This window comes from Oncorhynchus mykiss, chromosome 17, assembly GCF_013265735.2.
Source record: "Oncorhynchus mykiss isolate Arlee chromosome 17, USDA_OmykA_1.1, whole genome shotgun sequence".
NCBI classification, from domain to species: Eukaryota; Metazoa; Chordata; class Actinopteri; order Salmoniformes; family Salmonidae; genus Oncorhynchus; species Oncorhynchus mykiss.
In genome coordinates this window covers 6,083,959-6,111,873 of record NC_048581.1, presented here as the reverse complement: position 1 = coordinate 6,111,873, position 27,915 = coordinate 6,083,959, and the positions used below count along the sequence as shown (strand labels likewise).

General features: G+C 42.0%; 20 non-coding genes across 20 annotated transcripts; all 20 read right to left on the bottom strand.

The window, feature by feature from the left end:
- Positions 1-681: 681 nt before the first annotated feature.
- LOC118940585 lies at positions 682-788 on the bottom strand. The gene has a single exon (XR_005037173.1). It is a non-coding gene; the product is annotated as a U6 spliceosomal RNA (small nuclear RNA).
- An 858-nt stretch (positions 789-1,646) lies between these two features.
- Positions 1,647-1,753, bottom strand: LOC118940584. Its single transcript, XR_005037172.1, has one exon. It is a non-coding gene; the product is annotated as a U6 spliceosomal RNA (small nuclear RNA).
- Positions 1,754-2,611: 858 nt separating this feature from the next.
- LOC118940583 lies at positions 2,612-2,718 on the bottom strand. The gene has a single exon (XR_005037171.1). It is a non-coding gene; the product is annotated as a U6 spliceosomal RNA (small nuclear RNA).
- An 859-nt stretch (positions 2,719-3,577) lies between these two features.
- Positions 3,578-3,684, bottom strand: LOC118940582. The gene has a single exon (XR_005037170.1). It is a non-coding gene; the product is annotated as a U6 spliceosomal RNA (small nuclear RNA).
- Positions 3,685-4,541: 857 nt separating this feature from the next.
- LOC118940581 lies at positions 4,542-4,648 on the bottom strand. Its single transcript, XR_005037169.1, has one exon. It is a non-coding gene; the product is annotated as a U6 spliceosomal RNA (small nuclear RNA).
- An 854-nt stretch (positions 4,649-5,502) lies between these two features.
- LOC118940580 lies at positions 5,503-5,609 on the bottom strand. The gene has a single exon (XR_005037168.1). It is a non-coding gene; the product is annotated as a U6 spliceosomal RNA (small nuclear RNA).
- Positions 5,610-6,459: 850 nt separating this feature from the next.
- Positions 6,460-6,566, bottom strand: LOC118940633. The gene has a single exon (XR_005037221.1). It is a non-coding gene; the product is annotated as a U6 spliceosomal RNA (small nuclear RNA).
- Positions 6,567-7,424: 858 nt separating this feature from the next.
- LOC118940579 lies at positions 7,425-7,531 on the bottom strand. The gene has a single exon (XR_005037167.1). It is a non-coding gene; the product is annotated as a U6 spliceosomal RNA (small nuclear RNA).
- An 858-nt stretch (positions 7,532-8,389) lies between these two features.
- On the bottom strand, positions 8,390-8,496 carry LOC118940578. The gene has a single exon (XR_005037166.1). It is a non-coding gene; the product is annotated as a U6 spliceosomal RNA (small nuclear RNA).
- An 858-nt stretch (positions 8,497-9,354) lies between these two features.
- On the bottom strand, positions 9,355-9,461 carry LOC118940631. The gene has a single exon (XR_005037219.1). It is a non-coding gene; the product is annotated as a U6 spliceosomal RNA (small nuclear RNA).
- An 857-nt stretch (positions 9,462-10,318) lies between these two features.
- On the bottom strand, positions 10,319-10,425 carry LOC118940630. The gene has a single exon (XR_005037218.1). It is a non-coding gene; the product is annotated as a U6 spliceosomal RNA (small nuclear RNA).
- Positions 10,426-11,275: 850 nt separating this feature from the next.
- Positions 11,276-11,382, bottom strand: LOC118940629. Its single transcript, XR_005037217.1, has one exon. It is a non-coding gene; the product is annotated as a U6 spliceosomal RNA (small nuclear RNA).
- Positions 11,383-12,240: 858 nt separating this feature from the next.
- Positions 12,241-12,347, bottom strand: LOC118940576. The gene has a single exon (XR_005037164.1). It is a non-coding gene; the product is annotated as a U6 spliceosomal RNA (small nuclear RNA).
- An 868-nt stretch (positions 12,348-13,215) lies between these two features.
- LOC118940575 lies at positions 13,216-13,322 on the bottom strand. Its single transcript, XR_005037163.1, has one exon. It is a non-coding gene; the product is annotated as a U6 spliceosomal RNA (small nuclear RNA).
- An 858-nt stretch (positions 13,323-14,180) lies between these two features.
- On the bottom strand, positions 14,181-14,288 carry LOC118940638. The gene has a single exon (XR_005037226.1). It is a non-coding gene; the product is annotated as a U6 spliceosomal RNA (small nuclear RNA).
- Positions 14,289-15,161: 873 nt separating this feature from the next.
- LOC118940628 lies at positions 15,162-15,268 on the bottom strand. The gene has a single exon (XR_005037216.1). It is a non-coding gene; the product is annotated as a U6 spliceosomal RNA (small nuclear RNA).
- Positions 15,269-16,125: 857 nt separating this feature from the next.
- On the bottom strand, positions 16,126-16,233 carry LOC118940639. Its single transcript, XR_005037227.1, has one exon. It is a non-coding gene; the product is annotated as a U6 spliceosomal RNA (small nuclear RNA).
- Positions 16,234-17,106: 873 nt separating this feature from the next.
- On the bottom strand, positions 17,107-17,213 carry LOC118940627. The gene has a single exon (XR_005037215.1). It is a non-coding gene; the product is annotated as a U6 spliceosomal RNA (small nuclear RNA).
- A 1,016-nt stretch (positions 17,214-18,229) lies between these two features.
- Positions 18,230-18,332, bottom strand: LOC118940645. The gene has a single exon (XR_005037233.1). It is a non-coding gene; the product is annotated as a U6 spliceosomal RNA (small nuclear RNA).
- Positions 18,333-23,362: 5,030 nt separating this feature from the next.
- LOC110523081 lies at positions 23,363-26,052 on the bottom strand. Its single transcript, XR_005036650.1, has 3 exons — positions 25,993-26,052; positions 25,685-25,862; positions 23,363-23,522 (listed from the first exon to the last, which is right to left on the bottom strand). It is a non-coding gene; the product is annotated as an uncharacterized LOC110523081 (transcript).
- Between the last annotated feature and the right edge of the window lie 1,863 nt (positions 26,053-27,915).

The following is a 27,915-nucleotide window of genomic DNA, read 5'->3' as shown; positions in this document are numbered from 1 at the left end:
AAGATTGATCTTAGACTAAAATGTAGTTTAAAAACAAAGCCTTTTATGATTCAGGACTCTTGGTCTGTAACCCCTCCCTCACCTGCTGCTTTTAGTTGCTCCTCCCCAAGTCTTTGTTCCCCTGCCCCGACCACTTCCCACCCTTCCCCCGTTTTCTGCAACATGGCCTGGCCAAGGATACTTATAACTAACTCCCCAATTAGTAGAGGGAGAGAGTTTGAGTCTGAGTCTGACTTTGATGTCTGTTTAAAATGTTGTGACATTCAAGTTTGTTATGTTTAATACAACTGGACTAAAATTGAACACAAGTCTCTCTCCAATTCATTTGTAGATATTGAATAAAGTTGGACTCAGAGTGCAACCTTGTCTCACTCCCCAATTCATTTTTAAACTTTGAATAAAGTTGAACTCAGACTGCAACCGTGCCTAACTCGCCAATTATTTGTCTACATGTTGAATAAAGTTGGTCTCAGGCTGCAACCTTGTCTCACTCCCCATTTCAAAATTAAGGAAGTCTTCACAAATGTTCCTGTCATTCTACTGTAGACTGAGCTTCTCTCATCCAGCATTTCCCCTCCTCCTTAGACTAGACTGAGGGGAATGGACAATTTATTCTCCCCGGGTCACTACCGCCCAATCTTCTCTGTTTGGTTCCAATTTCTCTGTGTCTCGACGTGTGAGGAAAATAAGGAGCGCTTCACGGATTTGCGTGTCATCCTTTCGCAGGGGCCATGCTAATCTTCTCTGTATCGATCCAATTTTAGTATATGTGCTGCCAAAGCGAGCACAATACAAAGCTATGAGAGGCCCTCATATATAGATCACAACCTCTCTGAAGGTTCTGGTCAGGGTTGGGGTCAAACAGAGTTCAGACCCTCAAAAACCACCCCTAGAATATTGCTGTGATGTTTAAACTTTATTTGGAGATGTAGAACTTGAAATAGAATTGACTTTAGATTTTTTTCAAGATTGATCTTAGACTAAAATGTAGTTTAAAAACAAAGCCTTTTATGATTCAGGACTCTTGGTCTGTAACCCCTCCCTCACCTGCTGCTTTTAGTTGCTCCTCCCCAAGTCTTTGTTCCTCTGCCCCGACCACTTCCCACCCTTCCCCCGTTTTCTGCAACATGGCCTGGCCAAGGATACTTATAACTAACTCCCCAATTAGTAGAGGGAGAGAGTTTGAGTCTGAGTCTGACTTTGATGTCTGTTTAAAATGTTGTGACATTCAAGTTTGTTATGTTTAATACAACTGGACTAAAATTGAACACAAGTCTCTCTCCAATTCATTTGTAGATATTGAATAAAGTTGGACTCAGAGTGCAACCTTGTCTCACTCCCCAATTCATTTTTAAACTTTGAATAAAGTTGAACTCAGACTGCAACCGTGCCTAACTCGCCAATTATTTGTCTACATGTTGAATAAAGTTGGTCTCAGGCTGCAACCTTGTCTCACTCCCCATTTCAAAATTAAGGAAGTCTTCACAAATGTTCCTGTCATTCTACTGTAGACTGAGCTTCTCTCATCCAGCATTTCCCCTCCTCCTTAGACTAGACTGAGGGGAATGGACAATTTATTCTCCCCGGGTCACTACCGCCCAATCTTCTCTGTTTGGTTCCAATTTCTCTGTGTCTCGACGTGTGAGGAAAATAAGGAGCGCTTCACGGATTTGCGTGTCATCCTTTCGCAGGGGCCATGCTAATCTTCTCTGTATCGATCCAATTTTAGTATATGTGCTGCCAAAGCGAGCACAATACAAAGCTATGAGAGGCCCTCATATATAGATCACAACCTCTCTGAAGGTTCTGGTCAGGGTTGGGGTCAAACAGAGTTCAGACCCTCAAAAACCACCCCTAGAATATTGCTGTGATGTTTAAACTTTATTTGGAGATGTAGAACTTGAAATAGAATTGACTTTAGATTTTTTTCAAGATTGATCTTAGACTAAAATGTAGTTTAAAAACAAAGCCTTTTATGATTCAGGACTCTTGGTCTGTAACCCCTCCCTCACCTGCTGCTTTTAGTTGCTCCTCCCCAAGTCTTTGTTCCCCTGCCCCGACCACTTCCCACCCTTCCCCCGTTTTCTGCAACATGGCCTGGCCAAGGATACTTATAACTAACTCCCCAATTAGTAGAGGGAGAGAGTTTGAGTCTGAGTCTGACTTTGATGTCTGTTTAAAATGTTGTGACATTCAAGTTTGTTATGTTTAATACAACTGGACTAAAATTGAACACAAGTCTCTCTCCAATTCATTTGTAGATATTGAATAAAGTTGGACTCAGAGTGCAACCTTGTCTCACTCCCCAATTCATTTTTAAACTTTGAATAAAGTTGAACTCAGACTGCAACCGTGCCTAACTCGCCAATTATTTGTCTACATGTTGAATAAAGTTGGTCTCAGGCTGCAACCTTGTCTCACTCCCCATTTCAAAATTAAGGAAGTCTTCACAAATGTTCCTGTCATTCTACTGTAGACTGAGCTTCTCTCATCCAGCATTTCCCCTCCTCCTTAGACTAGACTGAGGGGAATGGACAATTTATTCTCCCCGGGTCACTACCGCCCAATCTTCTCTGTTTGGTTCCAATTTCTCTGTGTCTCGACGTGTGAGGAAAATAAGGAGCGCTTCACGGATTTGCGTGTCATCCTTTCGCAGGGGCCATGCTAATCTTCTCTGTATCGATCCAATTTTAGTATATGTGCTGCCAAAGCGAGCACAATACAAAGCTATGAGAGGCCCTCATATATAGATCACAACCTCTCTGAAGGTTCTGGTCAGGGTTGGGGTCAAACAGAGTTCAGACCCTCAAAAACCACCCCTAGAATATTGCTGTGATGTTTAAACTTTATTTGGAGATGTAGAACTTGAAATAGAATTGACTTTAGATTTTTTTCAAGATTGATCTTAGACTAAAATGTAGTTTAAAAACAAAGCCTTTTATGATTCAGGACTCTTGGTCTGTAACCCCTCCCTCACCTGCTGCTTTTAGTTGCTCCTCCCCAAGTCTTTGTTCCCCTGCCCCGACCACTTCCCACCCTTCCCCCGTTTTCTGCAACATGGCCTGGCCAAGGATACTTATAACTAACTCCCCAATTAGTAGAGGGAGAGAGTTTGAGTCTGAGTCTGACTTTGATGTCTGTTTAAAATGTTGTGACATTCAAGTTTGTTATGTTTAATACAACTGGACTAAAATTGAACACAAGTCTCTCTCCAATTCCATTTGTAGATATTGAATAAAGTTGGACTCAGAGTGCAACCTTGTCTCACTCCCCAATTCATTTTTAAACTTTGAATAAAGTTGAACTCAGACTGCAACCGTGCCTAACTCGCCAATTATTTGTCTACATGTTGAATAAAGTTGGTCTCAGGCTGCAACCTTGTCTCACTCCCCATTTCAAAATTAAGGAAGTCTTCACAAATGTTCCTGTCATTCTACTGTAGACTGAGCTTCTCTCATCCAGCATTTCCCCTCCTCCTTAGACTAGACTGAGGGGAATGGACAATTTATTCTCCCCGGGTCACTACCGCCCAATCTTCTCTGTTTGGTTCCAATTTCTCTGTGTCTCGACGTGTGAGGAAAATAAGGAGCGCTTCACGGATTTGCGTGTCATCCTTTCGCAGGGGCCATGCTAATCTTCTCTGTATCGATCCAATTTTAGTATATGTGCTGCCAAAGCGAGCACAATACAAAGCTATGAGAGGCCCTCATATATAGATCACAACCTCTCTGAAGGTTCTGGTCATGGTTGGGGTCAAACAGAGTTCAGACCCTCAAAAACCACCCCTAGAATATTGCTGTGATGTTTAAACTTTATTTGGAGATGTAGAACTTGAAATAGAATTGACTTTAGATTTTTTTCAAGATTGATCTTAGACTAAAATGTAGTTTAAAAACAAAGCCTTTTATGATTCAGGACTCTTGGTCTGTAACCCCTCCCTCACCTGCTGCTTTTAGTTGCTCCTCCCCAAGTCTTTGTTCCCCTGCCCCGACCACTTCCCACCCTTCCCCCGTTTTCTGCAACATGGCCTGGCCAAGGATACTTATAACTAACTCCCCAATTAGTAGAGGGAGAGAGTTTGAGTCTGAGTCTGACTTTGATGTCTGTTTAAAATGTTGTGACATTCAAGTTTGTTATGTTTAATACAACTGGACTAAAATTGAACACAAGTCTCTCTCCAATTCATTTGTAGATATTGAATAAAGTTGGACTCAGAGTGCAACCTTGTCTCACTCCCCAATTCATTTTTAAACTTTGAATAAAGTTGAACTCAGACTGCAACCGTGCCTAACTCGCCAATTATTTGTCTACATGTTGAATAAAGTTGGTCTCAGGCTGCAACCTTGTCTCACTCCCCATTTCAAAATTAAGGAAGTCTTCACAAATGTTCCTGTCATTCTACTGTAGACTGAGCTTCTCTCATCCAGCATTTCCCCTCCTCCTTAGACTAGACTGAGGGGAATGGACAATTTATTCTCCCCGGGTCACTACCGCCCAATCTTCTCTGTTTGGTTCCAATTCTCTGTGTCTCGACGTGTGAGGAAAATAAGGAGCGCTTCACGGATTTGCGTGTCATCCTTTCGCAGGGGCCATGCTAATCTTCTCTGTATCGATCCAATTTTAGTATATGTGCTGCCAAAGCGAGCACAATACAAAGCTATGAGAGGCCCTCATATATAGATCACAACCTCTCTGAAGGTTCTGGTCATGGTTGGGGTCAAACAGAGTTCAGACCCTCAAAAACCACCCCTAGAATATTGCTGTGATGTTTAAACTTTATTTGGAGATGTAGAACTTGAAATAGAATTGACTTTAGATTTTTTTCAAGATTGATCTTAGACTAAAATGTAGTTTAAAAACAAAGCCTTTTATGATTCAGGACTCTTGGTCTGTAACCCCTCCCTCACCTGCTGCTTTTAGTTGCTCCTCCCCAAGTCTTTGTTCCCCTGCCCCGACCACTTCCCACCCTTCCCCCGTTTTCTGCAACATGGCCTGGCCAAGGATACTTATAACTAACTCCCCAATTAGTAGAGGGAGAGAGTTTGAGTCTGAGTCTGACTTTGATGTCTGTTTAAAATGTTGTGACATTCAAGTTTGTTATGTTTAATACAACTGGACTAAAATTGAACACAAGTCTCTCTCCAATTCATTTGTAGATATTGAATAAAGTTGGACTCAGAGTGCAACCTTGTCTCACTCCCCAATTCATTTTTAAACTTTGAATAAAGTTGAACTCAGACTGCAACCGTGCCTAACTCGCCAATTATTTGTCTACATGTTGAATAAAGTTGGTCTCAGGCTGCAACCTTGTCTCACTCCCCATTTCAAAATTAAGGAAGTCTTCACAAATGTTCCTGTCATTCTACTGTAGACTGAGCTTCTCTCATCCAGCATTTCCCCTCCTCCTTAGACTAGACTGAGGGGAATGGACAATTTATTCTCCCCGGGTCACTACCGCCCAATCTTCTCTGTTTGGTTCCAATTTCTGTCTCGACGTGTGAGGAAAATAAGGAGCGCTTCACGGATTTGCGTGTCATCCTTTCGCAGGGGCCATGCTAATCTTCTCTGTATCGATCCAATTTTAGTATATGTGCTGCCAAAGCGAGCACAATACAAAGCTATGAGAGGCCCTCATATATAGATCACAACCTCTCTGAAGGTTCTGGTCATGGTTGGGGTCAAACAGAGTTCAGACCCTCAAAAACCACCCCTAGAATATTGCTGTGATGTTTAAACTTTATTTGGAGATGTAGAACTTGAAATAGAATTGACTTTAGATTTTTTTCAAGATTGATCTTAGACTAAAATGTAGTTTAAAAACAAAGCCTTTTATGATTCAGGACTCTTGGTCTGTAACCCCTCCCTCACCTGCTGCTTTTAGTTGCTCCTCCCCAAGTCTTTGTTCCCCTGCCCCGACCACTTCCCACCCTTCCCCCGTTTTCTGCAACATGGCCTGGCCAAGGATACTTATAACTAACTCCCCAATTAGTAGAGGGAGAGAGTTTGAGTCTGAGTCTGACTTTGATGTCTGTTTAAAATGTTGTGACATTCAAGTTTGTTATGTTTAATACAACTGGACTAAAATTGAACACAAGTCTCTCTCCAATTCATTTGTAGATATTGAATAAAGTTGGACTCAGAGTGCAACCTTGTCTCACTCCCCAATTCATTTTTAAACTTTGAATAAAGTTGAACTCAGACTGCAACCGTGCCTAACTCGCCAATTATTTGTCTACATGTTGAATAAAGTTGGTCTCAGGCTGCAACCTTGTCTCACTCCCCATTTCAAAATTAAGGAAGTCTTCACAAATGTTCCTGTCATTCTACTGTAGACTGAGCTTCTCTCATCCAGCATTTCCCCTCCTCCTTAGACTAGACTGAGGGGAATGGACAATTTATTCTCCCCGGGTCACTACCGCCCAATCTTCTCTGTTTGGTTCCAATTTCTCGACGTGTGAGGAAAATAAGGAGCGCTTCACGGATTTGCGTGTCATCCTTTCGCAGGGGCCATGCTAATCTTCTCTGTATCGATCCAATTTTAGTATATGTGCTGCCAAAGCGAGCACAATACAAAGCTATGAGAGGCCCTCATATATAGATCACAACCTCTCTGAAGGTTCTGGTCATGGTTGGGGTCAAACAGAGTTCAGACCCTCAAAAACCACCCCTAGAATATTGCTGTGATGTTTAAACTTTATTTGGAGATGTAGAACTTGAAATAGAATTGACTTTAGATTTTTTTCAAGATTGATCTTAGACTAAAATGTAGTTTAAAAACAAAGCCTTTTATGATTCAGGACTCTTGGTCTGTAACCCCTCCCTCACCTGCTGCTTTTAGTTGCTCCTCCCCAAGTCTTTGTTCCCCTGCCCCGACCACTTCCCACCCTTCCCCCGTTTTCTGCAACATGGCCTGGCCAAGGATACTTATAACTAACTCCCCAATTAGTAGAGGGAGAGAGTTTGAGTCTGAGTCTGACTTTGATGTCTGTTTAAAATGTTGTGACATTCAAGTTTGTTATGTTTAATACAACTGGACTAAAATTGAACACAAGTCTCTCTCCAATTCATTTGTAGATATTGAATAAAGTTGGACTCAGAGTGCAACCTTGTCTCACTCCCCAATTCATTTTTAAACTTTGAATAAAGTTGAACTCAGACTGCAACCGTGCCTAACTCGCCAATTATTTGTCTACATGTTGAATAAAGTTGGTCTCAGGCTGCAACCTTGTCTCACTCCCCATTTCAAAATTAAGGAAGTCTTCACAAATGTTCCTGTCATTCTACTGTAGACTGAGCTTCTCTCATCCAGCATTTCCCCTCCTCCTTAGACTAGACTGAGGGGAATGGACAATTTATTCTCCCCGGGTCACTACCGCCCAATCTTCTCTGTTTGGTTCCAATTTCTCTGTGTCTCGACGTGTGAGGAAAATAAGGAGCGCTTCACGGATTTGCGTGTCATCCTTTCGCAGGGGCCATGCTAATCTTCTCTGTATCGATCCAATTTTAGTATATGTGCTGCCAAAGCGAGCACAATACAAAGCTATGAGAGGCCCTCATATATAGATCACAACCTCTCTGAAGGTTCTGGTCATGGTTGGGGTCAAACAGAGTTCAGACCCTCAAAAACCACCCCTAGAATATTGCTGTGATGTTTAAACTTTATTTGGAGATGTAGAACTTGAAATAGAATTGACTTTAGATTTTTTTCAAGATTGATCTTAGACTAAAATGTAGTTTAAAAACAAAGCCTTTTATGATTCAGGACTCTTGGTCTGTAACCCCTCCCTCACCTGCTGCTTTTAGTTGCTCCTCCCCAAGTCTTTGTTCCCCTGCCCCGACCACTTCCCACCCTTCCCCCGTTTTCTGCAACATGGCCTGGCCAAGGATACTTATAACTAACTCCCCAATTAGTAGAGGGAGAGAGTTTGAGTCTGAGTCTGACTTTGATGTCTGTTTAAAATGTTGTGACATTCAAGTTTGTTATGTTTAATACAACTGGACTAAAATTGAACACAAGTCTCTCTCCAATTCATTTGTAGATATTGAATAAAGTTGGACTCAGAGTGCAACCTTGTCTCACTCCCCAATTCATTTTTAAACTTTGAATAAAGTTGAACTCAGACTGCAACCGTGCCTAACTCGCCAATTATTTGTCTACATGTTGAATAAAGTTGGTCTCAGGCTGCAACCTTGTCTCACTCCCCATTTCAAAATTAAGGAAGTCTTCACAAATGTTCCTGTCATTCTACTGTAGACTGAGCTTCTCTCATCCAGCATTTCCCCTCCTCCTTAGACTAGACTGAGGGGAATGGACAATTTATTCTCCCCGGGTCACTACCGCCCAATCTTCTCTGTTTGGTTCCAATTTCTCTGTGTCTCGACGTGTGAGGAAAATAAGGAGCGCTTCACGGATTTGCGTGTCATCCTTTCGCAGGGGCCATGCTAATCTTCTCTGTATCGATCCAATTTTAGTATATGTGCTGCCAAAGCGAGCACAATACAAAGCTATGAGAGGCCCTCATATATAGATCACAACCTCTCTGAAGGTTCTGGTCATGGTTGGGGTCAAACAGAGTTCAGACCCTCAAAAACCACCCCTAGAATATTGCTGTGATGTTTAAACTTTATTTGGAGATGTAGAACTTGAAATAGAATTGACTTTAGATTTTTTTCAAGATTGATCTTAGACTAAAATGTAGTTTAAAAACAAAGCCTTTTATGATTCAGGACTCTTGGTCTGTAACCCCTCCCTCACCTGCTGCTTTTAGTTGCTCCTCCCCAAGTCTTTGTTCCCCTGCCCCGACCACTTCCCACCCTTCCCCCGTTTTCTGCAACATGGCCTGGCCAAGGATACTTATAACTAACTCCCCAATTAGTAGAGGGAGAGAGTTTGAGTCTGAGTCTGACTTTGATGTCTGTTTAAAATGTTGTGACATTCAAGTTTGTTATGTTTAATACAACTGGACTAAAATTGAACACAAGTCTCTCTCCAATTCATTTGTAGATATTGAATAAAGTTGGACTCAGAGTGCAACCTTGTCTCACTCCCCAATTCATTTTTAAACTTTGAATAAAGTTGAACTCAGACTGCAACCGTGCCTAACTCGCCAATTATTTGTCTACATGTTGAATAAAGTTGGTCTCAGGCTGCAACCTTGTCTCACTCCCCATTTCAAAATTAAGGAAGTCTTCACAAATGTTCCTGTCATTCTACTGTAGACTGAGCTTCTCTCATCCAGCATTTCCCCTCCTCCTTAGACTAGACTGAGGGGAATGGACAATTTATTCTCCCCGGGTCACTACCGCCCAATCTTCTCTGTTTGGTTCCAATTTCTCTGTGTCTCGACTTGTGAGGAAAATAAGGAGCGCTTCACGGATTTGCGTGTCATCCTTTCGCAGGGGCCATGCTAATCTTCTCTGTATCGATCCAATTTTAGTATATGTGCTGCCAAAGCGAGCACAATACAAAGCTATGAGAGGCCCTCATATATAGATCACAACCTCTCTGAAGGTTCTGGTCATGGTTGGGGTCAAACAGAGTTCAGACCCTCAAAAACCACCCCTAGAATATTGCTGTGATGTTTAAACTTTATTTGGAGATGTAGAACTTGAAATAGAATTGACTTTAGATTTTTTTCAAGATTGATCTTAGACTAAAATGTAGTTTAAAAACAAAGCCTTTTATGATTCAGGACTCTTGGTCTGTAACCCCTCCCTCACCTGCTGCTTTTAGTTGCTCCTCCCCAAGTCTTTGTTCCCCTGCCCCGACCACTTCCCACCCTTCCCCCGTTTTCTGCAACATGGCCTGGCCAAGGATACTTATAACTAACTCCCCAATTAGTAGAGGGAGAGAGTTTGAGTCTGAGTCTGACTTTGATGTCTGTTTAAAATGTTGTGACATTCAAGTTTGTTATGTTTAATACAACTGGACTAAAATTGAACACAAGTCTCTCTCCAATTCATTTGTAGATATTGAATAAAGTTGGACTCAGAGTGCAACCTTGTCTCACTCCCCAATTCATTTCTAAACTTTGAATAAAGTTGAACTCAGACTGCAACCGTGCCTAACTCGACAATTATTTGTCTACATGTTGAATAAAGTTGGTCTCAGGCTGCAACCTTGTCTCACTCCCCATTTCAAAATAAGGAAGTCTTCACAAATGTTCCTGTCATTCTACTGTAGACTGAGCTTCTCTCATCCAGCATTTCCCCTCCTCCTTAGACTAGACTGAGGGGAATGGACAATTTATTCTCCCCGGGTCACTACCGCCCAATCTTCTCTGTTTGGTTCCAATTTCTCTGTGTCTCGACGTGTGAGGAAAATAAGGAGCGCTTCACGGATTTGCGTGTCATCCTTTCGCAGGGGCCATGCTAATCTTCTCTGTATCGATCCAATTTTAGTATATGTGCTGCCAAAGCGAGCACAATACAAAGCTATGAGAGGCCCTCATATATAGATCACAACCTCTCTGAAGGTTCTGGTCATGGTTGGGGTCAAACAGAGTTCAGACCCTCAAAAACCACCCCTAGAATATTGCTGTGATGTTTAAACTTTATTTGGAGATGTAGAACTTGAAATAGAATTGACTTTAGATTTTTTTCAAGATTGATCTTAGACTAAAATGTAGTTTAAAAACAAAGCCTTTTATGATTCAGGACTCTTGGTCTGTAACCCCTCCCTCACCTGCTGCTTTTAGTTGCTCCTCCCCAAGTCTTTGTTCCCCTGCCCCGACCACTTCCCACCCTTCCCCCGTTTTCTGCAACATGGCCTGGCCAAGGATACTTATAACTAACTCCCCAATTAGTAGAGGGAGAGAGTTTGAGTCTGAGTCTGACTTTGATGTCTGTTTAAAATGTTGTGACATTCAAGTTTGTTATGTTTAATACAACTGGACTAAAATTGAACACAAGTCTCTCTCCAATTCATTTGTAGATATTGAATAAAGTTGGACTCAGAGTGCAACCTTGTCTCACTCCCCAATTCATTTTTAAACTTTGAATAAAGTTGAACTCAGACTGCAACCGTGCCTAACTCGCCAATTATTTGTCTACATGTTGAATAAAGTTGGTCTCAGGCTGCAACCTTGTCTCACTCCCCATTTCAAAATTAAGGAAGTCTTCACAAATGTTCCTGTCATTCTACTGTAGACTGAGCTTCTCTCATCCAGCATTTCCCCTCCTCCTTAGACTAGACTGAGGGGAATGGACAATTTATTCTCCCCGGGTCACTACCGCCCAATCTTCTCTGTTTGGTTCCAATTTCTCGACGTGTGAGGAAAATAAGGAGCGCTTCACGGATTTGCGTGTCATCCTTTCGCAGGGGCCATGCTAATCTTCTCTGTATCGATCCAATTTTAGTATATGTGCTGCCAAAGCGAGCACAATACAAAGCTATGAGAGGCCCTCATATATAGATCACAACCTCTCTGAAGGTTCTGGTCATGGTTGGGGTCAAACAGAGTTCAGACCCTCAAAAACCACCCCTAGAATATTGCTGTGATGTTTAAACTTTATTTGGAGATGTAGAACTTGAAATAGAATTGACTTTAGATTTTTTTCAAGATTGATCTTAGACTAAAATGTAGTTTAAAAACAAAGCCTTTTATGATTCAGGACTCTTGGTCTGTAACCCCTCCCTCACCTGCTGCTTTTAGTTGCTCCTCCCCAAGTCTTTGTTCCCCTGCCCCGACCACTTCCCACCCTTCCCCCGTTTTCTGCAACATGGCCTGGCCAAGGATACTTATAACTAACTCCCCAATTAGTAGAGGGAGAGAGTTTGAGTCTGAGTCTGACTTTGATGTCTGTTTAAAATGTTGTGACATTCAAGTTTGTTATGTTTAATACAACTGGACTAAAATTGAACACAAGTCTCTCTCCAATTCATTTGTAGATATTGAATAAAGTTGGACTCAGAGTGCAACCTTGTCTCACTCCCCAATTCATTTTTAAACTTTGAATAAAGTTGAACTCAGACTGCAACCGTGCCTAACTCGCCAATTATTTGTCTACATGTTGAATAAAGTTGGTCTCAGGCTGCAACCTTGTCTCACTCCCCATTTCAAAATTAAGGAAGTCTTCACAAATGTTCCTGTCATTCTACTGTAGACTGAGCTTCTCTCATCCAGCATTTCCCCTCCTCCTTAGACTAGACTGAGGGGAATGGACAATTTATTCTCCCCGGGTCACTACCGCCCAATCTTCTCTGTTTGGTTCCAATTTCTCTGTGTCTCGACGTGTGAGGAAAATAAGGAGCGCTTCACGGATTTGCGTGTCATCCTTTCGCAGGGGCCATGCTAATCTTCTCTGTATCGATCCAATTTTAGTATATGTGCTGCCAAAGCGAGCACAATACAAAGCTATGAGAGGCCCTCATATATAGATCACAACCTCTCTGAAGGTTCTGGTCATGGTTGGGGTCAAACAGAGTTCAGACCCTCAAAAACCACCCCTAGAATATTGCTGTGATGTTTAAACTTTATTTGGAGATGTAGAACTTGAAATAGAATTGACTTTAGATTTTTTTCAAGATTGATCTTAGACTAAAATGTAGTTTAAAAACAAAGCCTTTTATGATTCAGGACTCTTGGTCTGTAACCCCTCCCTCACCTGCTGCTTTTAGTTGCTCCTCCCCAAGTCTTTGTTCCCCTGCCCCGACCACTTCCCACCCTTCCCCCGTTTTCTGCAACATGGCCTGGCCAAGGATACTTATAACTAACTCCCCAATTAGTAGAGGGAGAGAGAGAGAGAGAGAGTTTGAGTCTGAGTCTGACTTTGATGTCTGTTTAAAATGTTGTGACATTCAAGTTTGTTATGTTTAATACAACTGGACTAAAATTGAACACGTCTCTCTCCAATTCATTTGTAGATATTGAATAAAGTTGGACTCAGAGTGCAACCTTGTCTCACTCCCCAATTCATTTTTAAACTTTGAATAAAGTTGAACTCAGACTGCAACCGTGCCTAACTCGCCAATTATTTGTCTACATGTTGAATAAAGTTGGTCTCAGGCTGCAACCTTGTCTCACTCCCCATTTCAAAATTAAGGAAGTCTTCACAAATGTTCCTGTCATTCTACTGTAGACTGAGCTTCTCTCATCCAGCATTTCCCCTCCTCCTTAGACTAGACTGAGGGGAATGGACAATTTATTCTCCCCGGGTCACTACCGCCCAATCTTCTCTGTTTGGTTCCAATTTCTCTGTGTCTCGACGTGTGAGGAAAATAAGGAGCGCTTCACGGATTTGCGTGTCATCCTTTCGCAGGGGCCATGCTAATCTTCTCTGTATCGATCCAATTTTAGTATATGTGCTGCCAAAGCGAGCACAATACAAAGCTATGAGAGGCCCTCATATATAGATCACAACCTCTCTGAAGGTTCTGGTCATGGTTGGGGTCAAACAGAGGTCAGACCCTCAAAAACCACCCCTAGAATATTGCTGTGATGTTTAAACTTTATTTGGAGATGTAGAACTTGAAATAGAATTGACTTTAGATTTTTTTCAAGATTGATCTTAGACTAAAATGTAGTTTAAAAACAAAGCCTTTTATGATTCAGGACTCTTGGTCTGTAACCCCTCCCTCACCTGCTGCTTTTAGTTGCTCCTCCCCAAGTCTTTGTTCCCCTGCCCCGACCACTTCCCACCCTTCCCCCGTTTTCTGCAACATGGCCTGGCCAAGGATACTTATAACTAACTCCCCAATTAGTAGAGGGAGAGAGTTTGAGTCTGAGTCTGACTTTGATGTCTGTTTAAAATGTTGTGACATTCAAGTTTGTTATGTTTAATACAACTGGACTAAAATTGAACACAAGTCTCTCTCCAATTCATTTGTAGATATTGAATAAAGTTGGACTCAGAGTGCAACCTTGTCTCACTCCCCAATTCATTTTTAAACTTTGAATAAAGTTGAACTCAGACTGCAACCGTGCCTAACTCGCCAATTATTTGTCTACATGTTGAATAAAGTTGGTCTCAGGCTGCAACCTTGTCTCACTCCCCATTTCAAAATTAAGGAAGTCTTCACAAATGTTCCTGTCATTCTACTGTAGACTGAGCTTCTCTCATCCAGCATTTCCCCTCCTCCTTAGACTAGACTGAGGGGAATGGACAATTTATTCTCCCCGGGTCACTACCGCCCAATCTTCTCTGTTTGGTTCCAATTTCTCTGTGTCTCGACGTGTGAGGAAAATAAGGAGCGCTTCACAGGATTTGCGTGTCATCCTTTCGCAGGGGCCATGCTAATCTTCTCTGTATCGATCCAATTTTAGTATATGTGCTACCAAAGCGAGCACAATACAAAGCTATGAGAGGCCCTCATATATAGATCACAACCTCTCTGAAGGTTCTGGTCATGGTTGGGGTCAAACAGAGTTCAGACCCTCAAAAACCACCCCTAGAATATTGCTGTGATGTTTAAACTTTATTTGGAGATGTAGAACTTGAAATAGAATTGACTTTAGATTTTTTTCAAGATTGATCTTAGACTAAAATGTAGTTTAAAAACAAAGCCTTTTATGATTCAGGACTCTTGGTCTGTAACCCCTCCCTCACCTGCTGCTTTTAGTTGCTCCTCCCCAAGTCTTTGTTCCCCTGCCCCGACCACTTCCCACCCTTCCCCCGTTTTCTGCAACATGGCCTGGCCAAGGATACTTATAACTAACTCCCCAATTAGTAGAGGGAGAGAGAGAGAGAGCGAGAGAGTTTGAGTCTGAGTCTGACTTTGATGTCTGTTTAAAATGTTGTGACATTCAAGTTTGTTATGTTTAATACAACTGGACTAAAATTGAACACAAGTCTCTCTCCAATTCATTTGTAGATATTGAATAAAGTTGGACTCAGAGTGCAACCTTGTCTCACTCCCCAATTCATTTCTAAACTTTGAATAAAGTTGAACTCAGACTGCAACCGTGCCTAACTCGCCAATTATTTGTCTACATGTTGAATAAAGTTGGTCTCAGGCTGCAACCTTGTCTCACTCCCCATTTCAAAATAAGGAAGTCTTCACAAATGTTCCTGTCATTCTACTGTAGACTGAGCTTCTCTCATCCAGCATTTCCCCTCCTCCTTAGACTAGACTGAGGGGAATGGACAATTTATTCTCCCCGGGTCACTACCGCCCAATCTTCTCTGTTTGGTTCCAATTTCTCTGTGTCTCGACGTGTGAGGAAAATAAGGAGCGCTTCACGGATTTGCGTGTCATCCTTTCGCAGGGGCCATGCTAATCTTCTCTGTATCGATCCAATTTTAGTATATGTGCTGCCAAAGCGAGCACAATACAAAGCTATGAGAGGCCCTCATATATAGATCACAACCCCTCTGAAGGTTCTGGTCATGGTTGGGGTCAAACAGAGTTCAGACCCTCAAAAACCACCCCTAGAATATTGCTGTGATGTTTAAACTTTATTTGGAGATGTAGAACTTGAAATAGAATTGACTTTAGATTTTTTTAAAGATTGATCTTAGACTAAAATGTAGTTTAAAAACAAAGCCTTTTATGATTCAGGACTCTTGGTCTGTAACCCCTCCCTCACCTGCTGCTTTTAGTTGCTCCTCCCCAAGTCTTTGTTCCCCTGCCCCGACCACTTCCCACCCTTCCCCCGTTTTCTGCAACATGGCCTGGCCAAGGATACTTATAACTAACTCCCCAATTAGTAGAGGGAGAGAGTTTGAGTCTGAGTCTGACTTTGATGTCTGTTTAAAATGTTGTGACATTCAAGTTTGTTATGTTTAATACAACTGGACTAAAATTGAACACAAGTCTCTCTCCAATTCATTTGTAGATATTGAATAAAGTTGGACTCAGAGTGCAACCTTGTCTCACTCCCCAATTCATTTCTAAACTTTGAATAAAGTTGAACTCAGACTGCAACCGTGCCTAACTCGCCAATTATTTGTCTACATGTTGAATAAAGTTGGTCTCAGGCTGCAACCTTGTCTCACTCCCCATTTCAAAATAAGGAAGTCTTCACAAATGTTCCTGTCATTCTACTGTAGACTGAGCTTCTCTCATCCAGCATTTCCCCTCCTCCTTAGACTAGACTGAGGGGAATGGACAATTTATTCTCCCCGGGTCACTACCGCCCAATCTTCTCTGTTTGGTTCCAATTTCTCTGTGTCTCGACGTGTGAGGAAAATAAGGAGCGCTTCACAGGATTTGCGTGTCATCCTTTCGCAGGGGCCATGCTAATCTTCTCTGTATCGATCCAATTTTAGTATATGTGCTGCCAAAGCGAGCACAATACAAAGCTATGAGAGGCCCTCATATATAGATCACAACCTCTCTGAAGGTTCTGGTCATGGTTGGGGTCAAACAGAGTTCAGACCCTCAAAAACCACCCCTAGAATATTGCTGTGATGTTTAAACTTTATTTGGAGATGTAGAACTTGAAATAGAATTGACTTTAGATTTTTTTCAAGATTGATCTTAGACTAAAATGTAGTTTAAAAACAAAGCCTTTTATGATTCAGGACTCTTGGTCTGTAACCCCTCCCTCACCTGCTGCTTTTAGTTGCTCCTCCCCAAGTCTTTGTTCCCCTGCCCCGACCACTTCCCACCCTTCCCCCGTTTTCTGCAACATGGCCTGGCCAAGGATACTTATAACTAACTCCCCAATTAGTAGAGGGAGAGAGAGAGAGAGCGAGAGAGTTTGAGTCTGAGTCTGACTTTGATGTCTGTTTAAAATGTTGTGACATTCAAGTTTGTTATGTTTAATACAACTGGACTAAAATTGAACACAAGTCTCTCTCCAATTCATTTGTAGATATTGAATAAAGTTGGACTCAGAGTGCAACCTTGTCTCACTCCCCAATTCATTTCTAAACTTTGAATAAAGTTGAACTCAGACTGCAACCGTGCCTAACTCGCCAATTATTTGTCTACATGTTGAATAAAGTTGGTCTCAGGCTGCAACCTTGTCTCACTCCCCATTTCAAAATAAGGAAGTCTTCACAAATGTTCCTGTCATTCTACTGTAGACTGAGCTTCTCTCATCCAGCATTTCCCCTCCTCCTTAGACTAGACTGAGGGGAATGGACAATTTATTCTCCCCGGGTCACTACCGCCCAATCTTCTCTGTTTGGTTCCAATTTCTCTGTGTCTCGACGTGTGAGGAAAATAAGGAGCGCTTCACGGATTTGCGTGTCATCCTTTCGCAGGGGCCATGCTAATCTTCTCTGTATCGATCCAATTTTAGTATATGTGCTGCCAAAGCGAGCACAATACAAAGCTATGAGAGGCCCTCATATATAGATCACTACCTCTCTGAAGGTTCTGGTCATGGTTGGGGTCAAACAGAGTTCAGACCCTCAAAAACCACCCCTAGAATTATTGCTGTGATGTTTAAACTTTATTTGGAGATGTAGAACTTGAAATAGATTTGACTTTAGATTTTTTTCAAGATTGATCTTAGACTAAAATGTAGTTTAAAAACAAAGCCTTTTATGATTCAGGACTCTTGGTCTGTAACCCCTCCCTCACCTGCTGCTTTTAGTTGCTCCTCCCCAAGTCTTTGTTCCCCTGCCCCGACCACTTCCCACCCTTCCCCCGTTTTCTGCAACATGGCCTGGCCAAGGATACTTATAACTAACTCCCCAATTAGTAGAGGGAGAGAGAGAGAGAGAGAGAGAGAGAGAGAGAGAGAGAGAGAGAGAGAGAGAGAGAGAGAGAGAGAGAGAGAGAGAGAGAGAGAGAGAGAGAGAGAGAGAGAGAGAGAGAGAGAGAGAGAGAGAGAGAGAGAGAGAGAGAGAGAGAGAGAGAGAGAGAGAGAGAGAGAGAGAGAGAGAGAGAGAGAGAGTCTGATGTCTGTTTAAAATGTTGTGACATTCAAGTTTGTTATGTTTAATACAACTGGACTAAAATTGAACACAAGTCTCTCTCCAATTCATTTGTAGATATTGAATAAAGTTGGACTCAGAGTGCAACCTTGTCTCACTCCCCAATTCATTTCTAAACTTTGAATAAAGTTGAACTCAGACTGCAACCGTGCCTAACTCGCCAATTATTTGTCTACATGTTGAATAAAGTTGGTCTCAGGCTGCGTGTCATTCCCCATTTCAAAATAAGGAAGGCTTCACAAATGTTCCTGTCATTCTACTGTAGACTGAGCTTCTCTCATCCAGCATTTCCCCTCCTCCTTAGACTAGACTGAGGGGAATGGACAATTTATTCTCCCCGGGTCACTACCGCCCAATCTTCTCTGTTTGGTTCCAATTTCTCTGTGTCTCGACGTGTGAGGAAAATAAGGAGCGCTTCACGGATTTGCGTGTCATCCTTTCGCAGGGGCCATGCTAATCTTCTCTGTATCGATCCAATTTTAGTATATCTGCTGCCAAAGCGAGCACAATTCAAAGCTATGAGAGGCCCTCATATATAGATCACAACCCCTCTGAAGGTTCTGGTCATGGTTGGGGTCAAACAGAGTTCAGACCCTCAAAAACCACCCCTAGAATATTGCTGTGATGTTTAAACTTTATTTGGAGATGTAGAACTTGAAATAGAATTGACTTTAGATTTTTTTTAAGATTGATCTTAGACTAAAATGTAGTTTAAAAACAAAGCCTTTTATGATTCAGGACTCTTGGTCTGTAACCCCTCCCTCACCTGCTGCTTTTAGTTGCTCCTCCCCAAGTCTTTGTTCCCCTGCCCCGACCACTTCCCATCCTTCCCCCGTTTTCTGCAACATGGCCTGGCCAAGGATACTTATAACTAACTCCCCAATTAGTAGAGGGAGAGAGAGAGAGAGAGAGTCTGAGTCTGACTTTGATGTCTGTTTAAAATGTTGTGACAAAATTGGATCCATAGCGAAGTTTAGCATGGCGGCTCTCAGGAGTGAAGTGGAGTACCTGTACTCGCGGGGGGTATATCACTCCTATTAGCGCCCCGTCCTCCATCTAAGCGGCACCTCTGTCATGGGAACACGCTGACGCACTCTGTTCCGGGCCATCCAGTCCCACCACCCCTGAAGACAGAACCTCTTCGAGGCCCCTGGTCGACACGGTACTCCTCACCCTGACCACTCCTCTGATTCAGAGGTAATTAATTAATAATAATTATAACCTATGACCCTTAGCGTTGTAAAAAAAAAAATACATGCCAGTGCAACCTCTTTTAAATAAGGAATTGAGACAAACTCAAGACAAGTTTTGGGTGTTTATTTAATAACAAGGATGCCTTCAGCAGCTGAGTGCATACACTTAGAAAGCTAACAGCACATCTTATACTCTTCCCTGTAGACGTCACCTTCCCAGCTTTACATTCTATGACCCCAACGTCTTTCCCCTGTGGAATGTTCTTGGTCCTCTCTTTGTTTAGCGAACCATCTTCTGGGCCCTGGTCTCTGATCCTAGGCAATTTCCTCTTATCTGACTGGGTCATGGTTTCTAAATTAGCATACACACAGTTTCATGACCCGAACTCCATTAATACTCACAGTAATCATTCACTAAACAGGATAACAAACAAATTACAGTTTAACTTGAAACATGTTACATTTTAACAGATTCCATCTGTGTGATTTTCAGTTCCACAATATAAAATAATATCTCCTATTTCCTTTGTAGAAGAATCTTATGTGTTACCCCTAAATGTGTGACATTGTCCTCATCAATTATTCCATGTCTCTTTATCTTCAGGAGGAGAAGCAAGTCCCTGATGCAATGCCGGGCTACCAGCTTGTCCGCAGGCTTGCCAGGGCCTTGGTGGGGGTGAGGAACCGTCAGTGGCTGTCGGACCAGGTAGACGGTCTGGTGGAGCTGTGGCTGGCGCTGCCAGACTTCGACAAGCAGCGCTTGATCTACCCTTCCCAACACCAGGAGAGGATCGATCAGGGGCGGTTCAAGGCAACGAAGGGGAAGTCGTCCATTATCCTAGGAAAATACTCTCCGACGGTATGTTGTTAGCGTTCATGTCCTTCACCTGACTATTATATTGCCGCTACATTAAATGCATATGAAGGTCAGGTGATGGCTCTCATTATTTTTGAATGTTCTCTAATTATTTATCTCCTGTTTCAGTTGCCTTCTCAGACTCAACTCGGACCCTGCAAACTAGCCATTTGCAGTCAGCCATTTGCAGTCAGCTCTGCCAAATCCATCCTAGAGCCATGCAGTCTCCCGGTGTAAAGAAGAGCAGGTGCGTGCTCATTCTGACAAACTACGTGGCCATCAGAGATGCAGTGCTGAACAGCCCGAGGTTGATGGCCCAGACCAACCTTCAGCTCTTTGAGCTGAATCAAAGGACCATCAGTCAGTGGTAAGACATTAACTTATGAGGGACTTGTTACATGTGTGACGTGACTAATGACAATCTGAGTGACGGCATGTGTTTGTTTTCTCTCCCTGTTTCAGGTACTCCCGGCGTCAGAAGGAGAGGATGGTGCTGCAGCAGGGATTGGGGCTCGCTGCTGCCCCCAGCGTCACCACCCACCCCCTGAATCCAGGCACTCTTCCCTTCAGTATGGGGATGAGGTAGGTAGATTGGGTGGGCTATTTACAGATGGACTATTTACAGCTGCAGCGATCGGTTAGCTGCTCAGATAGCTGTTATAGCAGTAGCTATAACACATAGGTTAAACAATATAAGGCATGAATAGCTTACCTTGTGCAAGTATAAACATTTCTGTCCACAGGTCAGTGGCCCAAATGCACGTTCTTCAAACTGCTCGATGGTGTAACGCCAATCAGTCAATGCTCCAGGCGCCCTATCACCGCAAATGCATATTAACTTCAGGATTGGTGGGTACCCTGTGGGACGGTTGATTTAACATAGGCTAATGCGATTAGCATGAGGTTGTAATGTAAGTAACAAGAACATTTCCCAGGACATAGACATATCTGATATTGGCAGAAAGCTTACATTCTTGTTAATCTAACGGCACTGTCTAATTTACAGTAGCTATTACAGTGAAAGAATACCATTGCTATTGTTTGAGGAGAGTGCACAGTTTTGAACATGAATAGTTAATTAACAAACTAAGCACATTTTGGCAGTCTTCATACCATTTTTTTTTTACAGAAATGCAATGGTTCATTGGATCAGACTAAAAACTTTGCATGTACACTGCTGCCATCTAGGGGCCAATATCTAAATTGCACCTGGGCTGGAAAGGCCTTTCTCTTGCATTTCAAAGATGGTACAAAAAAAGTTTTGTTTTTTTCTTTGTATTATCTTTTACTTTTATCTAATGTGTTTTATTCTCCTACATTCCTTTCACATTTCCACAAACTTCAAAGTGTTTCCTTTCAGATGGTACCAAGAAGGCAGGCAGTTAGATTTGGGTATGTCATTTTAGGGCGAAAATTTTAAAAAAAACAAAAGGGGGCGATCCTTAAGAGGTTTTTGAGTAGCCATGTGCTTATAGAGGTTTTTGAGTAGCCATGTGCTTATAGAGGTTTTTGAGTAGCCATGTGCTTATAGAGGTTTTGAGTAGCTATGTGCCTATAGAGGTTTTGAGTAGCCATGTGCTTATAGAGGTTTTTGAGTAGCCATGTGCTTATAGAGGTTTTTGAGTAGCCATGTGCCTATAGAGGTTTTTGAGTAGCCATGTGCCTATAGAGGTTTTTGAGTAGCCATGTGCTTATAGAGGTTTTGAGTAGCCATGTGCCTATAGAGGTTTTTGAGTAGCCATGTGCTTATAGAGGTTTTGAGTAGCCATGTGCTTATAGAGTATTTTGAGTAGCCATGTGCCTATAGAGGTTTTTGAGTAGCCATGTGCCTATAGAGGTTTTTGAGTAGCCATGTGCCTATAGAGGTTTTTGAGTAGCCATGTGCCTATAGAGGTTTTTGAGTAGCCATGTGCTTATAGAGGTTTTTGAGTAGCCATGTGCTTATAGAGGTTTTTGAGTAGCCATGTGCCTATAGAGGTTTTTGAGTAGCCATGTGCTTATAGAGGTTTTTGAGTAGCCATGTGCCTATAGAGGTTTTTGAGTAGCCATGTGCTTATAGAGGTTTTTGAGTAGCCATGTGCTTATAGAGGTTTTTGAGTAGCCATGTGCCTATAGAGGTTTTTGAGTAGCCATGTGCTTATAGAGGTTTTTGAGTAGCCATGTGCTTATAGAGGTTTTTGAGTAGCCATGTGCCTATAGAGGTTTTTGAGTAGCCATGTGCTTATAGAGGTTTTGAGCACCCGGTCAAAGAGTGATAACAGGCACAGAAGCTCAGTCTAACAGTAGGAGTTTTAATGATAAACCAGAGTATACAAGTGGTCTGTGTACACAGGTAAACAGGATGAAAGAGAGCATTATTTCAATGTAAATCCAATAAACAATATACATAAGATAATAAATGTCAGCTCAATCTCTATACACAATTTACAATGATAGAAAAATAACATCATAATTCCTCCCATGGGAGTTAACATTACAACACCAACTGGGCTAATCACATAATAGTAATAGGATAGCTGGTGAAGTAATGCCCTCCATTGATCTTTTGAGCAGGGGCCAAAATAAAAAATAAAAAATGTATTTTGTGTGTGCTTGATCTTATGTATTCTGAACTATGTAACTCCTATCTTCTGATAACTTCAACATAATCTCCCAGATGTCTTCTTCTGATCATTCCTCAATCTCCCAGATGTCTTCTTTCCAAAGTATACCAAGTTTTAGCATGTCAGAATGATGTAATTACACATGAAATAGCAGTTACTTTTGTGTGTCTATTTAGGTTGGAAACCTACATTTTGATTTCATGTGTGTCTCATAAGTTTCTAAATACCCTTGCCGGGGATAACTCTTCCCACACTGCAAGCATTGGAGTGGCTTCTCTCGTGTGTATTCTCCTATGCGCATTCAGATCCCATTCCACACTGAGAGCATTACAGAGTGTTTGCTTTTTTTATGTCCCCTAATGATAAATACTTATTTTCACACTGGGAGTAGTTATAGGGCTTGTCTCTTGTGTGTGTGTATATATATCTTATGTGATTTAAGGGACCCCAACCTTGTAAAACTCTTTCCACACTGGGAGCAGTGGTAAGGCTTCACTCCGGTGTGTGTTCTCTCATGCTCGTTCAGTTGCCCTGACCAGCTAAAACTACTTTTACAATGCGAACAGTGATAAGGCTTTTCCCCTGTGTGTATTCTTTTATGAGATTTCAGGTCCCCTGATCGGGAAAATGTCCTTCCACACTGAGAGCATTGGAATGGTTTTTCCCCTGTGTGTATTCTCTTATGCTCGTTCAGATGTGTTGACTGGATAAATCTCTTTCCACACTGGAAGCAGTGGTAAGGCTTGTCTCCTGTGTGTATTCTTTTATGTATTTCAAGGCTCCCAAACCGGGTAAAACTCTTTCCACACTGGAAGCAATGGTAAGGCTTGTCTCCTGTGTGTATTCTCTCGTGTTCTTTCAGTTGCCCAGACCAGCTAAAACTCTTTCCACACTGAGAGCAGTGATAAGGCTTCTTCCCTGCATGTGTTCTCTTGTGGTTTTTCAGGCTCCATAAACGGGTATAACTCTTTCCACACTGGGAACAGTGGTGTCGTCTCGCTGGTTCAGACGTCTCTGGTTCCTCTGAGTCGGGTCTCTCTTCTGCCAAAGACAAACAGAGTGGTTAAAACAGGGAGACCTGAATGAAATCTCCACATACATTTGTCATTTATCAGACCCTCTTATCCAGAGAGACTTACAGTCAAGTGCTCTTAGCATGTGATGCATGTGCTCCATTGTTCACATGACCCATGTATTTCACACTGTGTGGCTTTAAGGGAATAGTATGGTCACTATTCAGAGCAACTTGTTAGAGTAACCATCTTAAGGTAGCTTGGTGAGACAACCACAACAGTGATAGTAATTACAGTTTCCCTCAGTTAGTGCATCCATCTTACGGTAGCTTGGTGAGACAACCACAACAGTGATAGTAAATACAGTTTCCCTCAATTAAATGTGATAATTTATAATGACCTGGCCTGTGTCCCATAATAGAACCAGGCTAATAATGACTAGCAATCTTTTAAATGAACATTCCCCTGTGTTCTTACATTGATTTAGATTTATTTACCGTAACAGCAAAGAAAAGAGATACCACGACAACAAAACAAAAATGTGAGGAGGACTGATTTTCCCCCCATTTTTTCCCACAGGTTCTCTCTCTCAAAACCTTTCCAACTTTTCAATTGAAAAACATAGTTGGATGTTCTAATTCCACAACAATGCTTAAACCACATCAGGGGAAATCTGGGAAAACCTGAATGTGTAGTTACCCTTTAATTCAAGTGGCACCAGCCAGACAGCCTTGTTTGTCCAGCAGTGTTTCTGTAGCGCAGTTGTGACGGGGAATTTTCAAAACAAAATGGCCGATGCAAATAATCACGATTACCCGAAGACATAAGCATCGCTAACGGCTACACGAAGACATAAGCATCGCTAGCGGCTACACGAAGACATAAGCATCGCTAACGGCTACACGAAGACATAAGCATCGCTAACGGCTACACGAAGTGGTAGACATATAGACCCAACACGCACCGCACACACAGGGTTGAACATTCAGGTACATTTGCCAGCGGCAGACTGAGATTTACTGTCCGGGGGACAAGATGATGATATGCCAGGAAACTGAATGATGCATCATTTATTTTATTTATTTATTTAAATTATTTTTTATTATTTATTTATTTATTTATTAGTTATTTTATCTTTCATTTGGCTGAGCAAAGTCGCAGGAATTCATGCAGACATTGGCAAGTCGAATTCAAGAACTTAAGGACTTTTTTCAAACTTCATTGTAATTTTCAAGGACCGACTTTTTAAGTGTAATTGTTGTAATAGCCAAAAGGATTAAAAAAACCAAAATGTCAGTCTGCTAAAAACATATGCATTACCATTTTAACAATTATTTGTATTGTTATTATTTGCCTACCCACAATGGCATTATGCATTGACGTTCACATAATTAACATTCTAAAATATATCAGAATAATGTGGGCATTGCCTGACTAAATAAACAGCCTGACTAAATAAACAGCCCGACTAAATAAACAGCCTGACTAAATAAACAGCCTGACTAAATAAACAGCCTGACTAAATAAACAGCATGCTCCCCACAAACACACTAATGAAGTCTGTCCATGTGGTAGTAGTCAGTCTGTCCATGTGGTAGTAGTCAGTCTGTCCATGTGGTAGTAGTCAGTCTGTGGTAGTAGTCAGTCTGTCAGTCATGTGGTACTAGAATGTTGAAGACTTATTTAGTGAGTCACGAGGCAGGGGCTTCTAACGGTCACGGAATAAAAAAAAACGAGTCACGTCGCGGACACCAACGACACCCTACCGGATGAGCTAAAATAGATTTTTTCCCGCTCAGAGATGCCGTGGAGCCCCTGAGGACAACGAGCGTGGTGCCAGCTAAACAACCGGTCCCTCAACATCAGCCAAACAAAGGAGCTGCCACCTGAGTGGCACAGCGGTCTAAAGCACTGCATCACAGTGCTTAAGGTGTCACTACAGACCCGGGTTCAATCCCAGAATTAACAGAACTCTGCTGGTTGTCCTGGTAACAGATGAAGTTGGTTGAGAGAATGCCAACAGTGTGCAAAGTTGTATTTGTATTAGTTGGGGACAGCCCTACTGGGAACAGATACCAGCCCTACTGGGAACAGATACCAGCCCTACTGGGAACAGATACCAGCCCTACTGGGAACAGATACCAGTGGGCAGATATATTGTATTTGTTCAAACTAAACTACATCACTTACTTTGATGAGTCAAATCTGATCCTTTCATCTCTTCTCCTCCTCTCACAGTTCCACTCAGCCCTGTTGTTTTCCTGTAGTCCACCAGCAGCACAGACAACCTCTTCATACCCAGCAGTAAGGTGCTACCAGGAGAGGCACGACATGGGGACTCCGGGAGGGTGGAAGGGCTAGCGTTGTCCTGGTAACGATAAAGAGGGGACACAGACACAGATCATTATGGATGCTGATGTCACTGTTGTCATAAAGTGCCTTACAGAATCCCAGACCCAGAGAGAGAAAGCTGTATGCTAGACCAGAACAAGCTGTACCATCTGGTGTTCTGATCTGGAGAGACTCTTCTCTGCCTCGTCAGTATCAGGATGTTGTTGAGGCTCCCCAGAGGATCCACAATAGTCATGTCTCTCGCCTGTGTGAGTGACAACATCAAACAAATGGTGAACTTATGACCGACCGTCTATTACAATCACAGAGTCTTACAAGAGGCATGAATATGTCGAAACAAAATGACCACATTCATCATGACTTTTAAATATATTATAGTTCAACAACGGCATAGTTTGTGTCCCTGTTGAAGACAGTACTCACTGGTGTTAATCTGATCTTCTGTCTCCTCCTCTTTCACTCCCAAAACGTCTTCTTCCTTCACCTTTATTGAGATAGCATCCTCTTCCTCTCTAAAAGGTTCTTCCTCTTTCCCCCCTATAACATCATCCTCTTCCACTCTGGCTGTCTCTTTCACTCCTAAAGGTTCTTTATATTTATTCACGGTAACATCCTCCTCTTCTTCTTTCAATGTGATAGTCTCCTCTTCCTCCTTTTTCATTCTGAAAGCGTCTTCCTCTTCCTTTTCCACTGTGACAGCCTCTATCCTCTCTTCCACTCCAAAATGTTCTTCCTCTTCTTTCACTGTAACAGCCTCCTCTGCTTCCTTTTTAATTCTAAAATGTTCTTTCTCTCCTTTCACTGTAATATCATCTTCTTCTTCTTTCACGACAATGTTCAGCGCTTCTTTCTTCGTCCAGTAGATATCTTCTTCTTTAGCAGGGAATGAGTAGTTTAATGAGCTCATGGTCAGGGATGTTAGCTAGCTAGTTAGCATTAGCGAATAGCCTAGTGCTAGGCTCAGTATCAATCTTTAACAAGTTTGCAAATTGAACAAGCAAATTAGGTTAAAGTTAACCAGTAGATACGTCAACATAATAATTGTGTTTAAAACACTGAGATTAGCTAATGTACATAACCGTGGTCTAAAGCGTCAATATTTCGGTTTTAAGTTAGATAGTTAGACAGTTTTATGTTGGCTAGCAAGCTACCGATGTGGTTGAAAGAGTAGCCGTGTTGTTGTTCCTGAAGAAGCGTCCCGTCCAATATACGTCACGCAAGAAGCATCACCCGAAAGACGCTCATCGCCATCTGCTGGAGTGGGTAACGCAGTTTGGAAACAATAGTTACAACACTTTCGGTATTGGAAAGAACGTCATAATTATTTAACAATAAGCTGATATATTTTCTCTTACGTCTTACAAATAATACGTTTCTGTACACAGACGTAGAAGCTTAATATGAATATGTAGATGATTAATAAATACTTATACGAATAGCGTGTTAATGCACATTTGTGTTAATACTCTGTTCATTTTTCACATTCGTTTTTATTAGATGTGACCATACTTTTCCCTTAAAGCCACGCTCTATGCGATACAAATCATCCTGTAAACAACAGAACAAATGCATCACATGCAAATAGCCCTTGATTATCAGAGGGGTGTATTATGATGTCAGAACTACTTGCCCTGCTGGACACAACAGAACAAATGCATCACATGCAAATAGCACTTGATTAACTGTAGTGCTTTACACTGAGTCTTCAAAACATTAAGAACACCTGCTCCTTCCATGACTTAGACTGACCAGGTGAATCCAGGTGAAAGCTATGATCCCTTATTGATGTCACTAGTTAAATCAGGTTAAATAAGGTTAAATAAGGATTTTTAAGACAAGTGAGACATGGATTGTGTTCCATTCAGAGGGTGAATGGGGAAGACTAAATATTTGCCTTTGAACGGGGTATGGTAGTGGGTGCCAGGCGCACCGGTTTGTGTCAAGAACTGCAACACTACAGTTTCCCTGTGTACCAAGACACATGGACAGACACATTCAATACTGCCTTGCACACTCGCCTGCATCTAGCTGAAATAGTAATTCTATTTGACAAATTCAGGTATGTTTAT